Here is a 14,937-nt window from a genome sequence, read left to right on the forward strand (position 1 = left end):
GTGTGTCGTTCTGGAGAGGGCTGAAGAGGGGGGGGGGGGGCGATGCTTTACCACGTGCACCGGGCTTTTTGGACGTAACGTGCATGGGAATGGGGAAATTCTCGTAGCGTGCACCGTGCACAGAGGTCCGGCGTGCAGCACCGTGCATGGAGCTTTTTCGTAACGTGCACCGTGGATCACCATGCATGGCACTTTTGGCCTCAACGTGCACGTGCACAGACCCCCCCCCCCCCCCCCCCCCCCCCCCATGGTGACCCTCGCTGAAGAGTTGTACTTTTAATCATGATTTCTGCATTCAGAAGCTCAGAATTTCCAGATTCGAGAAACAAAGGGAAATAAGCGCTCTAAATGCATACCACATCGGACGCTGGTGTGCAACAATCATGAGAGTTCTGCGGAACCAAACTCCCAACACTTCAGAGAATAACAAGCATCGAAATGAACAAGCGACTTTCATTCATACATCTGACTTTCCAAAGAATTTCCAAACTAAGAAAGATAGGATAAATCTGCTGCTGGCATGTTGTTCAACATCGTATGTTCTACTGGTGGCTTTAAAACTCATTTTGTAAACGAAAATTTAAAAACATTAAAAACATTAAAAAGCAAATATAACAGGTTTTCTTGTGCGCTAGCCGTCACATAACGAGTGACTAATAGCAGGAAGTGTAAAGGACAGCCAGGCTAGTTTTAGCCATAGTGAAAGTACAGGGAAGCTCATAAGAATCGTCAGCAATACTTATAGGCTTGCTTAGTGCAAGACAACTCGTGACAGATCCCTGCAGAGCGGCGGAAGACACGTTGTCTGGAAACCCTGACAGAGGCCACCACTTTTTGTCCGGTAAGTGACGGTTGATCAATTCTTCTCCTAACCAATTACCGTGTTGCTCTGCTCTTTTGAAGTCACATCTCCGTCGTTTTCGTTTCAGTAATGATTTTTTTTTTTTTTTTTTTTACAAACAGCCAGAGCCACAGACATTGGCAGAGGCGCACACATGCTCGCACGGACGGTCGCACGCACGCGCACACACACAAACACTAGCGCGCACGCACGAACGTCGAACGCTCACATACACACACGTACACATGCAGCTGCGCGCGCGCACACACACACACACACACACACACACACACACACACACACACACGCACGCACGTACACAAACACACACGAAAACTCACACACACGAAAACACAAACACACGAAAACACACCATCACACAAAAACTCACACACACAAATTTGTTGGTGCCTGCTAGTGCTGCTTTGTCCTTTTGTTGTCCTTTTGGCTTTTGTGTCAAGTGTCAAGTGTCAAGCGTAAGAGTTTTTATTTTGTTTTTCAATATGGGTGTTTTCAACGAAGAATATCATTAATATGATTTATGTGATAACTATCACCAATAAAACATTTAGTTCAAAATAGTGAAAGACACTCCAGACATATTTTGTGAAAAGTGACATACAACATTTAAATGATCAGAATCTTTGTCTATTGACTTGACCTCAGCAAGCGTTGCAAAACAAAAATCATATATACGCCAACGCAATGTATTTATCTCATAACTTTTCTGTCAAAGTAACAAGTGAACAACATAAACACCGAAGTAATACCCCAAGCTTATTAAAAATAATTAAATATAACACGAACTTTATATTCATCGATTCATTAACCAGCGTAAACACTGACAAATGTTCTTGCAGCTAATTTTCAAATTTTGTAATTGGGAAAAAAAAATTCGAAAGGATTAAATGCATATCACTCTTGTGGCTGTGGCGATGCATAACTGCAATATTGGAAAACAATATTTTTTTTTAATCAAAACCCATCAGTTATCTTCCGTTCTAGCCCGGAGGACATGAAACAACGAGGAACTCTCTGAATGGAAACCGGAAAACCATTTCCATGAAAATTAACACCCAAGAAACGAACGGTGCACAGAACTCTTTTCTCCTCTTGCCGTCCTCCCCTCTCTCTCTCTCTCTCTCTCTCTCTCTCTCTCTCTCTCTCTCTCTCTCTCTCTCTCTCTCTCTCTCTCTTTTTTTTACATTAATTTTAGTCAAGTTTTGACTAAATGTTTTAACGTAGAGGGGGGAATCGAGACGAGGGTGTGGTGTATGTGTGTGTGTGTGTGTGTAGAGCGATTTAGAGAAAACTACTAGACCGATATTCATGAAATTTTACATGGGACTTCCTGGGTATGATATCCCCAGATGTTTTTTTCATTTTTTAGATAAATGTCTTTGATGACGTCATATCCGGCTTTTCGTGAAAGTTGAGGCGGCACTGTCACGCTCTCATTTTTAAACCAAATTGGTTGAAATTTTGGTCAAGTAGTCTTCGACGACGCCCGGACTTTGGTATTGCATTTCAGCTTGGAGGCTTACAAATCAATTTATGAGTTTGCTCATTAAAGTTGTCATTAAAATCGATTTTTCGCAAACAGATTTAAAATTGATTGCATCGTATTCTTCATGACATTCTGAATCTAAAAATACATACATATGTCATGTTTACTCTTAAAATGCGATCACAATTAACAAAAATAGATTAATTAGTCTTACGATTAAAATTTAAGAAATCGATCCAAAAATGATTTCATCTTATTCTTTATCGTTTCCTGATTCCAAAAACATATAGATATAATAGGTTGTTTTCAAAACAAGCTCAGAAAGTTAACACGAATACAGAAAAGCGCGCTTTCCTGCTTAGCACAATACGCTACCGCGCTATTCTGGCGTGTGCATATCACTGCGTTTTGCACGTGGGAGGTGAGCGATTTCCTTCTCGCGGGGATTGACGAAGCTGTACTGTCTTGGTGAAAAAAATACAGTGCGTTCAGTTTCATTCCGTGAGTTCGACACAGCGGCTTGACTAATTGTAGTAATTTCGCCTTACGCGACTTGTTTTGTCTTCGCTTCCCTCTCTCTCTCTCTCTCTCTGTCTCTGTCTCTGTCTGTCTGTCTGTCTCTCTCTCTGTCTCTCTCTCTGTCTCTCTCTGTCTCTTTCTCTCTCGCGCTCTCTCTCTCTCGCGCTCTCTCTCTCGCGCTCTCTCTCTCTCTCTTCGCCTCCCCCTCTCTCTCGATCTGTCTCTCTTCCTCTTTCTCCTCCCTCACTCCCTCCCTCTCTTTCTCTCTCTCTCTCTCTCTCTCTCTCTATTTCGCTCTCCTTCACTTCTCTCGCTTTTTGCCAGTCCTCTCTCTCTCTCTCTCTCTCTCTCTCTCTCTCTCTCTCTCTCTCTCTCTCTCTCTCTCTCCCCTCTATCTCTCCCTTTCTAGTTTTCTCTCTCTTTCTAGTTTTCTCTCTCTCTTTCTCTCTCTCTCTCTCTCTCGCCCCCCCCCCCCCCCCACCTTTTTCGATCGAAGGACGTGTGGGTGTTCAACACCACATAAATATTATTACGCTCCGTAGCTGCCAAGGTTGATGCACGCTGTGATGAGTCATAGAACTCGGAGAACCAATTTGCTTTCACGTGCACCTCGATCTCTGTCTCTCTGTCTCTCTAGTTCTGTTTCTGTCTCTCCACTTCTGGTACCGTCACATCAATGAGCTCTCTTTGTCTCTCCCGCACATGCGCGCACACTGACGCGCACAGAGGTAGGCGCACAGACACTAACACTCACGCAAAAACCGACACAGACAGAGACCCATGCACACACATTATGCATACACACAGACAGATACACAGACAGACAGACAGACACACACACACCGTGCACACACATACATATACACACACACATACACATACACACACACGCACACATACACACACACGCACACACACACACACACACACACACATATATACACACTGTGACACACACACACACACACACACACACTTTCACCCTCTCACCCACTCGCTTGAAATTCAGACACCTACTATTTAAGTATAACAAAGGAACATTATAATATCTTTGAGATCGCTTGACCAAGCTAGGTTGCAGGTCAAGTGGCGGCGAGTAGGGTTCTCTTCCTTCCGTCTCGTCTCTTGTTCCTTCCATCAGGAATCAACCTAGAAATGTGTCATAGTGGTATGACAAAGGACCATTATATCTTAACATCGCTGGACTGAGGTTGCAGGTCTTGTGACGGCGAATAGGGGTTGCTTCCTTCCGTTCCGTCTCTTGTTTCTTCCATCGGGAATAAACCGAGAAATGTTTCATAGTTTTATGTGCGTTAAAGTCGCTTGAAATCGTCAAATTTGCTCTTCTAACTCTTCTAAGGCGAATATTTATTTCGGAAACACTACGACAGAGGCCAGAGCGATAGTTTCCTTTGTCACTCAAGGCCATTCCACTCTGTTATGTTCGTGTTCAGTCGTGTTCTTGACCATCCCACTCTCACCCCCCACCCCCACCCCCCCCCACCCCCACCCCCACCACTCCCCCACCCACCTCCTCCGTCTCTAAAGGAGAGAACTGCCGATTTACAAAATAGAAGGTGCAATTGTGGCTTCTTCTCTTTCTGCACATGAGGTTAAGCCATATGTCACCTCGAATTCTATAAGTGTCTCCGATTATTAAAAAAACCAACCAAGTACGTGAACTCAAGCCACTTTAAATGCAACGCATTTTGCGAAGCTGAAAATGTACACAAAGGGACTGCCTGTATACAACAAGCCTGTGCCGTACGAGCGAGCAACTAATATGAATTGGGTATCGTTCTCAAATATCACCATGCACTTACTTGTTACGTAGCAATTGATTTCATTTTCTCCATTCGATTTTAATTGTCGTGTTCTTTTTTTCTTGTCGTTTTTCCTTCCTCAATAAATTATTCATTTGACACGCTTGCGCATGCATTAATTTTGTAGAGTGATATCCAGGACCTAACATAAAAATCACAGCGTTCATGCAGTCTTCGCTTTGAGACACAAAATAGAACATGTGTACCAGACTTCAAGGTTTCAAGGTTGAAGCATTTCATGGTTTTTATTCGGTTTTGGGTTCATAAGTATTTAAAGCTAACAAAAGTAAACTAACTCATCACATACATAAAAAGACAATTCACTTAGACTCAAAACAAATATTACTTAACTTTAAGCAAAATCAACAAAAATGGATGAAATAACAAAGTAAAGGGTAATGCAAAGGAATATAGACTAGAGTACAAAACATGTGTGCAAAGCAAAAAAGGTACATTGAGAACAAAGAACCCGGATGTTTCCTGGCCCGTTCTGTATATGTCTTACTACAAATCTATCAGTACTCAAGAACCCGGCTATTATCCTGACCGGTTACACATATAAATCTTACTCATCAATCGAGTAGAAATTCCCAAAAGCTCTTCCTGGTCTCAGTTTACAGTTTCTCGTGAGAACTTTGACAGTAAAGGGGTACTCGAATTCAACCCAATGGTATAGAATCAATCCTACTTCCTGTTTCAAGCGTCATGCGCAGTGGAAACACTATACTGAAAAGATCCCATTGGTTGCACGGCCGGGCGTTGCCGTTTACCCTTGATCGCATCATGCGCTGTCGTCGTGGCGCAGACTTTTCTTTCTTTCAGCACATCGATTTGAATGTGTCTTCGCGTGATTCGGGGTGAACATTTTGAATCGTTTCAGATCCTGGATTACAGTTTGTCTGGGTTTGTGTGTGTGTGAGTGTGTGGTGGGGGGGGTCTGTCTGTATGTGTGACGTGTATGTCGGTGTATGTGTGTGTGCGTGTGTGTGTATGTGTGCTAGAGTGCGTGCGTGCGTGCGTGCGTGTGTGCATGCGTGCGTGCGTGTGTGTGTGTGTGTGTTGTTGTTGTGTGTCTGCGTGTGTCTGTGTGTCTGTGTCTGTGTCTATGTCTGTCTGAATTGGATGGGGAGAGAATGTTGTGTTCGTGCGAGATACCATTGTGTTTGATTCAATTTGTTTGTATGTGCCGGGAATTGAGGGGGGGGGGGGGCAGCGGCGGGGGGCGGGACGTAGGAAGGGGGCACTTTTTGATGCACTTCCGATTCTAGCCAACACTGAATCTAATCTTCTTTGCGTGATTCAGCTGAATATTTGGTCGGCATATCAGATTTTACAAAACGCTAAGCTTCCGGCAAGATTATACCTCCTGGGCTTCCAACCAGGTTCGCAAAATCGACCCAAGCTTTTGACATCCGTTATGAGTAATGTGGTACCCATAACGTTATTTTAAAGCCCACTCTACCCAAATGTTCAGGTGAATGCGATATGTTCATGCGCAAGATTGGTTAGACATTCCGTCTTAAATTCTGCCTTAAAATGTGCTATTATTCAAATTAGATGCCTGTGTCGATTGAAAAGAATAGCTATAATTATATATTTGTTCTGCCAAGATGTAATGCTTGAAATGATGAGATACAATTGTAATGATTTTAGAATTCTATGGGATGTTAGCCGAAATATTTGTGTCTGTCAAGGCGACTTAATAGATACTTGTTGTTTTAATTCAAAAGAAATAAAGACGCGTTTCCGTTATTCTGTCAGATCGACACAGGTATCACGAGAGTTTGAGTGAATGATAGTTTTATAATGACAAAAGTCGATCTATTGTCTCTCCAAAATTCTAATGTAATACTCCGATCTGAACAGATGAATCCATAGAACTAACTAAAGTTCACAATGATCACTCATCATAAACTGAACAGCTCTCTCTCTCTCTCTCTCTCTCTCTCTCTCTCTCTCTCTCTCTCTCTCTCTCTCTCTCTCTCTCTGTCTCTCTCTCTCTCTCTCTCTCTCTCTCTCTCTCTCTCTCTCTCTCTCTCTCTCTCTCTCTCTTTCTCTCTCTCTCTCTCTCTCTGTGGCAGTAGCAAAGTTGATGAGCTTCCAGACAAAAATCCTATCAGTGTTGAAAGCGAAGATCAGTCTCACGTCATTTTTACACCACCATGTAAAAATACCCTTTCGCGTTTCAAGCGAAAGACAATCAGTCTCTTGGCATTTTTATCTTCTTCGTAATGCATATGGATTTCACATTAAGCTTTGAAATGCTCACTTAAACATGCCATCGTGAAAAGACAAAAAACACGAGAAACAAAGTCGAGAAAAAGCGAGATTGATGGCCTTGGGGTGGTTTTCATCACGAAAAATAATTCCTAGCCAGCTCTGATGGGAATTGCTATTATCAGGGTATTGTCAGCCACTGGAGATTAATATTCTCTCATCGTGTGCAAACCCTGCTGCAAAATGACGCCTCCAAACACAATGACAGAGACAAAAAGTTCTGCTCTTAAAATTAAATTCATGCACCCTCAGTGAATACTGACCATGCGTTAATTACGGTGGTTTAAATAACCAGGTAGGCTCATTGATAGAACGTGTAATAAAATAAAATACAACACACTCACAAGAACCTTGATATATCGGTCTTTTAAGTGAACAAACAAGATACATAACTGAGTATTACGAGGAGAAGATTAGCTTTGGTGCTGTTGAATTTGTCAAAAGAGGAAAAAGCAGGAATGACGTATAGGTTAATCTCGCAATTATCAAATTAAGGCACGCAAAATATGGGCTGATTTGTTTTTGTGTTGTTTTCGTTAAAAATTATCGGCCATCAATGTTATTTTATTTTGTCCTTTCGTTGCTCCTTTCTTTCTTCCTGTTTTTGTGTGTGGCCAATGCTGTGGGGAAAAAACGAGTGTAGGTACGGTGTCGTCAACGAACTCGACTTACAAAACTGTCTTGACAAACTAGCACCTTGACCTGATCCCTACCTTAATCAAACCAAACCCAAGATTTATTTTTTCTGTGCAACACAAATTTATGTCCTAGCCTTTAGGGTATATGCTCGTGTTCCTCTACGTCCACACCCCTATACTAAGCCCTGAGCTGCTTACCGTTCATAACCTCCACCTCCAAAACCACCACCACTACCACCATGACCCCATCATCACCTCTTACCCACCCCTACCAATAGCTCGTCACCACCTCTACCGGAACCATCATTCACAGATGACGATCAGGACTCGCCACAGTTTCCGCTTCGTTGATTTGGTCGTTGTATGCCACCCGCCCAAAAATCGATTCCAATATTTGTCCAAATTGGATCGTCTCCTGTGCCAGTCCTCTCGGACGTGCACATCCTTGGCCGTATTAAAGGCAAAGTCCTTCCCGTGGAAACTGTTCGGCTTTTTATTTCAGATCTGCCCAGGATTTAACTTGGGACAACAAAATCCATCCAGTTTAATATGGACTGAAATCAACATTCTAACTGCTTCCAGTGCACAATGGCGATTTTTTTTTCAATGAATTAATTGTGCCACAAGTGGATTATCTAACACTGTAAGATGATCCACTGGTGATTTCGTAGATTGGCCCTTGTGTCATTAATTATTTTGTTAATCGCACCCAGCACAGCAAGCTCCCATGCCAGACTCTTGATTTGTAGCATGTGCCCAAGTGGAGGGATGGTCGTATCCCATGTAAACGTATCCCATGTAAAACGTATCCCATGTAAACGTATCCGCGTCTGGCCAGATCTGAGACGGCAAGTCAAATCGTTTACACGGAAAGGACTGTGCCTTCAAAGCTGTGCAGCTCACCACCCTCATCAAGGAAACGCTTCACCGATGGCTTGTCCGGTGTCCTCCGGAGTATTTGGCATCCCCTTCAACGTGGATAGCTTTCCTTTTTTTTCCCTCGGACTGAAGGAACGTTAGCGTTTCCTTCCTGCTGAAGTGACGACTGGACGAAGAGGTGTGACTTGGAATATGACGCATCGCTGTGGACAGTGTAAGGTTTCTCTGAGTGTTTAGCTTCTTTCACTGAAGGACTTTTGATGGAGGCAGGTTTTCCCCGTTAAAAGCACTGGTGAAAAGTGTGCCTTCGGGATAGACTGTGAAAAGGAATGCGTTTAGATGAACGGTCACCTGCATGGTGTAGTGATTGGATGGCTTGCGCCCCAAAATCTGCGGAACATAGACAGTTCAAATCCCATCCCCCACCCCCCACCCCCCCCCCTCCTCCCTCGTCCACGCCCCGGACTTCACACCCCTACCCCTTCTCTTCTCAGCCACTCACACACATGAATTAAGCTTCAAAGATTCTCACCATGCAACGATTTTGAATGTCTTGCATTTCTCCTTTACAAAATATTCATTCTCGAGGGTCATCGACACTTTCAAATTCCTGAATAGCCATCATATTACCATCCTCGACAGCAGCTTTTTCCCCCTGAAGGACCACTGTCATTATTCAACAGGTTGAATTTTCTCTGACCTTTCTTTTAAACCAGAGGGTTTCTCCATATGGATTTATTTGCACTTGTTGTTGTGCCGCCATGACGCTGTTTAAACTGAGCTTGGTTTTAGCTGAGAGTATTTAGCGATATTTTGATGCCTGAATTTTGTCTGGATGCCATTAATTACATGTACATTACCTGCGATGTGTGGCCCCTCTGATGAGAGGACACCTTCCTTAAAATGACACTTTCTGGCGTCCCTTTGTCCATTATCTCTACCAAAATATACCTGTCATGACAGGCCACCTGCAATGTAGGGACACTTTTGGCTGGTCCCAAGGGTGTCCTTTCATCGAAGGTACCACTGTATTACCAATTACCACTCCAGAACTTCTTTTTGAACGAATAGAACAACAGTTTCATTACTTTTTTGTTTGTGTCACGTCAATTTCATCTCTTCTTTGTGATTTTACAAAGACGTTGCATATTATCTGTTCTTTTTTTTTTCCTTTTTTTTTTTTTTTTTTACCGCTAACGGAATTTGCATGGTGAGCAAGGGCTATAACTACTGCGTGATGCCCTAGGTAGAGTTGTAATAATGAATTATGCAATGCAAAGGTTTAAGAATATTGGTATAATGAATCATGCATGTTGAGCATCGAAAAGGTTGGTGTGAATATCTGGGTAGATTTATGCTCAGCGTTTGCAGCGTTTGGTTGGCATCGACAAAACAAAATGGCGGTTGGCAAAACAACTGCGTCACATCCGTCATTGTCTGATGTCACGTGAGAGATCTCGAGGTTAATGGGATCTGTGTCCTGTCGAGTTGTCTTCCCCTCCTCTTGTCTAAATTGATGTATTTCCCTCAGGTACCGACGAGCAAACAATGACGCTTTGGCCTTTTCGCTTTCTCCATTTCTCCCTCTTCCCGGGCTTTCCCTGCAGTGGTCTGAATTGCTGCGTTAGATTCCTGCTTCAGTTGATGGCGAAATAATGTGTCCCAGACGTTTGAAATAACAACCCTGCCCTTATCCTACTTAGCTTTGAATAAAACGAAATTGATCCTTTGAGAAAACAATGGTTTGAGAAGATCTTATCGGTACAGTGAGGTCTGTTGTGTTCTCGATGCAGCACGGTGAAATTCATTGTGTTTCCCTTGTGAAAGCCGACGTTTGAAATAACTGCTCTGCCCTTATCCTTATTCGCTTTGAATAAAACGAAGTCGATTCTGTGAGAAAACAGTGATTTGGGGGGAAAATCTTATCTGTATAATCAGTGACAATGAACCTGTTACGTGTTCGACACTGCATTGTGACATTTATTGTACTTCCTTTTGTGGAACAAGAAGTTTGAATAACAGCTCTGCCCTTATCCCACTTCTTTTTGAATAAACGAAATCGATCCCTTCGGCTAAACAATAGGTTTGGAAGATATATGGGTGACACAGGATCTGTCACACTCTCAGTGCAGCATGGTGGAATTCCATTACCTCGAAATACCAGCGATTGGTACCGAAGAAATATTTCTGGAACACAGTACAAAACGAATACGAATACGAATACTTTATTATCTCATACAGAGAAATTTCAGTGTGGTGCACATTAAAAGACAAAACAAATAATAAGACAACAGATAAAAATACCATACGAAGCATACTACACTCGCGCACGCATATGTACACTAACAGGAATAGTAACATGATTCCAAATAGGTAAATTGCCGTCAGCTTTAGCTAAAAGTTTACCGCTAAAAACTATCATTATCACAGGACTAGATATGTCATTGAACAATATTTATCACAGGACTAGTCATTCGAGGGTTATCACACTCAGCATAAGGGTGCACATCAAAGAATATAAAAAATATTCATCACAGAAATCAGTGCATATGTTCACCGGCACACATACTAGTTTTAATTAACTTAGGTATTTAAAAAGCCAGTTGACTTTGGAATAAAACTGTTCTTAGTTCTGAGCGTGCGGAATCTGGGAGTGCGGAGGCGACGTCCTGAGGGCAGGACCTCAAAGTGGTGAGCGAGCACATGACTACTATCCTGGATGATGCAGCGGGCCTTTCGCACCACACGTCGTTCATACAGCACAGTCAGTCCTTCCTGTCTCACCCCCACAATCTTACCACATGTGTTCACCACCCGCCCAAGCACATTCTTACTCTTCACACACAGACCTCCATACCAGCAGATGAAAGAGAAAGTGAGAATGGATTCAATGAATGAAGTATAGAATGTTTGGAGGATGCGGCTGTTGATGTTCAGACTTCTGAGCTTTTGTAAGCAGTAGATTCTTGACTGACACTTCTTGTGGATAGCTTTAGTGTTTGAGGAGAAATTTAGTTTGTTGTCAATGACTGTACCGAGATATTTGTATTCAGTCACTCGCTCAACTTTCACACCATCTATGTACAAATCTGAAACTGTAGCTGGGTTTTTGCGAAAGTCAATAACTAGCTCTTTTGTTTTTGTCACATTTAGGGCTAAATAGTTATCTTTACACCAGGAGCTGAAATTTTGAACTTCAGAAAAATAAACAGAATCGGAGTCAGACAGGTCTTCAAGGGCAGAATCGTCAGAATATTTCACAAGAGGGGTCGTAACAGTGCCTTGACAATCGTTAGTGTATAATGTGAACAGAACTGGAGACAATACTGTGCCCTGAGGGGCTCCAGTAGAAGTACTAACTATGGATGAAAGTGCGCTATGGAAACGGACGGACTGGGTTCTGTTCACTAGAAACTGTGTGATCCAAAGGACGAGTCTGGGAGTGACGTTGTAAGAAAGCAGTTTTTGAACAAGCAGGTGAGGTTGTATTGTGTTGAAAGCAGATGAAAAGTCTATAAAACGTGCTCGTCTCAAGCATAATGTTGCTCCGTAGAAGGACAAAATACTGCTTTACCAAACGCAACACAACCATTTTGTTCTGATAGCCCTGTCGTCACAAAATCGGTTCGTTTGCCGCATGAAAAGTGTGACGTTCGGACTCATAAAATGGATCCCCTTCTCCCCTTAAGACACGCCAAATTAAGACTCCCCCCTTCTTAAGACCGTGTTTTTCTTAAATGTCTATTCATAACCGCACCCCCCGCGGGTTAGGGGGAGTCCCATATTGGTTGAGACGAGAAAGAATTTACCCGATGCTCCCCAGCATGTCGTAAGATGCGACTAACGGATTCTGTTTCTCCTTGTTTCTTGTATAGAATATAGTCAATTTTTGTAAAGATTTTAGTCAAGCAGTATGTAAGAAATGTTAAGTCCTTTGTACTGGAAACTTGCATTCTCCCAGTAAGGTAATATAATTATATTGTACTACGTTGCAGGCCCCTGGAGCATATTTTTGATTGAAGCTTTTGTGAACAAGAAGCAATTGACAAGTGGCTCAACTCAACTCAACTCAACTCAAATTTTATTGGCTTCAATTTTCATAGAAGAATTTGTCTTGCGCTTGGGAGAAAGTAAGAGTATAACATATAAAAACAGCATTCATATCACATTTCATGTATCACACACAGTAATCACTAGTATAAGCCTACAATTATCACATTTGTACCTGTATCATACATGCAAATAAATAGTATCACATTTCCACGTATCACACACAATATATACATTACATAACATACAGCAAGCTTCCATCTCCCGCGCCCCCCCCCCCCCCTCCCACACATACATATCCTCGCACGTGCGTCGACTCCATACAAATGACATCATCAGTCCATTAACTAAAATGCACAATGACTAGTAGTGGGTACATGATACTTAATACGTGCTCAACTAGACCTGCTAACTAAAATAATAACAGAAACAAAAACAAGGACTGGGCACAACATTTACACGTGTGTGACCTACTTACATCAGGTGCCTGTGATCTATAAATAACAATGATTGCGTTTAAAGTAAAACATGAATAATGCCGATGTTTACTAACAATGAATACATAACAACTAAGATAAGAATGTATGTGCTTTCATAATATGATTATTTTATAAAACACAGTGGGGAATTTTGGAAAATAATTTTTATACGAAACTGCGCACATCGAGTCGAGCTCTGTAGCGTGTGTGTTCGGAGGCAGGAGACACACATGGCTGTGGATATTAATTGTTCGGTGGATTAAAAAGGATACCCCGACTTCGGCAGGGCAGAAGGAGGTACAAGACGGTGTGCTGTATTGCTGTGTGTGTGTGTGTGCTGTGCAGACATTCTGTGTTATGTGCATGTTCTATTCTAGTCTGTCCATAGGCTTCCTCTGAGGGCCTATTGTGTACAAGGGGAGGTCACTTCCGCCTTATAAACAAACACATGTGGAGACCCACAGAAATACCATAGCATCGTAATGAAAGAGGGCAAAAATACTGATAACAGCAAGGTAAGACAGGTCTAGGACATTATTTCTAGGACTGACTAAGCAATAGAACAACATCATGAACCTTTCTATCCCATCTCCCCCCTTCCCCCGTCGCGATATAACCTTCCTGGTTGAAAACGACGTTAAACACCAAATAAATAAAGAAAGAATTCATAACCGCTGTAGATAAAGCTTCATTTTAAGACTAACTGCCTTGTAAGACCTGATTTTCTTAGAAGTGTGGAGGTCTTAAAAGGGGTTTCAAAAATGTCTAACCCCGGTTTATACCATCCAGTACAGACCTGTTCTGGTTACTAATCAGGTTTCAGTATTTTGAGAGCACAAAGTCAGTAGGCCTACATGTACATGAGTATGCATGGAGGCGGGGATGTAGCTTTTAGAGTGTGTCTGTCGGTCTACTTCTTTAGGACTTTGGTTAACAGCCATGGGATTTATTTATGGCAAGTCAGGTCAGATCGAATTACAGCTGAGGGGGAAAGGTTCATGAAAAGGATGGCTAGGAATGTGGGGTGGGGCGGGATCCGGGGGAGGGGGCAACTAAGTTGGAAGGGGGGAGTAAGTCGTCAGGAATGTCATGTAGTCGCACTCAAGTAAGACCTTTTAAGGTACGAGAAAATTGGACAAACACACGTACGTTCGTGGAGCTTAAGGCGTGTTAGCGCGTACGTCTGTACGTACGTGCGAAAAAAAAAGTTGTTGCCGGTGTGTGTGTGCTCGCGTTCGTACTTGCATGCATTTGAGAACAATAATAATACAACTCTATCTCTCTCTCTCTCTCTCCCTCTCTCTCTCTCTCTCTCTCTCTCTCTCTCTCTCTCTCTCTCTCTCTCTCTCTCTCTCTCTCTCAGTCTCTCTCTCTCCCCCTCAGTCTCTCTCTCTCTCTCTCCCTTCTCTCTCTCTCTCTCTCTGTCTCTCTCTCTCTCTCTCTCTCTCTCTCTCTCTCTCTCTCTCTCTCTCCGAGGCTCTCTCTCTCTCTTCATTTCTGTTTGCAGAACAAACTCATTCAATTGCCGCAGAATTGCGTTTTAGTGTCTATGCTGTTACACCACACACTGCACTAAAAACAAGTTAAGTGCCAATCTCGTAAGTTTTACATGTATTTCCCTGATGTGCAGTCAAACGAACGTTGTTGTAGCGTTTTACTTTATGGGTGTATGCTCCTGAGACCCTAGGGTCATACTTGTCTACAGAGGCCATCTACGTGCGATAAAAGATATAACAAGTTATTTTCTGTGAAAAAAAGAAGTGTGGGAAGTTTGCATTGCATAAGATGTGTTGGCTGCACTTCTGTACTGGGTGGCCGAGTGGTAATGCACTTGCGCTCGGAAGCGAGAGGTTGCGAGTTCGACCCTGGGTCAGGGCGTTAGCAATTTTCTCCCCCCTTTCCTAACCTTGGTGGTGGGTTCAAG

General features: G+C 42.7%; 1 protein-coding gene across 2 annotated transcripts in view; it reads left to right on the forward strand.

Annotated features, from left to right (window-relative positions):
- The window catches only part of LOC138958773 (uncharacterized), a 78,320-nt gene that overhangs the window by 20,158 nt on the left and 43,225 nt on the right, over positions 1–14,937 (forward strand). The window contains exon 1 of one of the 2 annotated variants that reach the window (XM_070330057.1): positions 684–841. The exons of the other annotated variant lie outside the window; for it this stretch is intronic. The gene's annotated coding sequence lies outside the window, so the exon portion shown is untranslated. Of the gene's footprint in view, positions 1–683; positions 842–14,937 lie in introns of those variants that run through there. 2 annotated transcript variants of the gene reach the window in all.

Source organism: Littorina saxatilis, linkage group LG2, assembly GCF_037325665.1.
Source record: "Littorina saxatilis isolate snail1 linkage group LG2, US_GU_Lsax_2.0, whole genome shotgun sequence".
NCBI classification, from domain to species: domain Eukaryota; kingdom Metazoa; phylum Mollusca; class Gastropoda; order Littorinimorpha; family Littorinidae; genus Littorina; species Littorina saxatilis.